This window comes from Grus americana, unplaced genomic scaffold (assembly GCF_028858705.1).
Source record: "Grus americana isolate bGruAme1 unplaced genomic scaffold, bGruAme1.mat H_24, whole genome shotgun sequence".
NCBI lineage: Eukaryota > Metazoa > Chordata > Aves > Gruiformes > Gruidae > Grus > Grus americana.
Genome location: NW_026561343.1, coordinates 66,165 through 66,389, shown reverse-complemented (window position 1 = coordinate 66,389; position 225 = coordinate 66,165).

Genomic DNA, 225 nt, shown 5'->3' with positions numbered 1-225 from the left:
TCATGGAAAAATGAGACTTCTTCCAGCTTGTTTAAAAAAAAAAAAAAAAAAAAAAAAAAAGAAGCCTGCAGCTCCAAAGATGACAACCTCGCCCCAGCCCAGCATCCGCCCTGGGAGGGGACCATCCTGAGGTGTCTGTAGACCCACAGTGACTCTCCGTGGATGTCTGCAGCTACTACAAACGAGGATTTGCTTGATTTTGAAGGAGGAGGAATATAGAGGGGA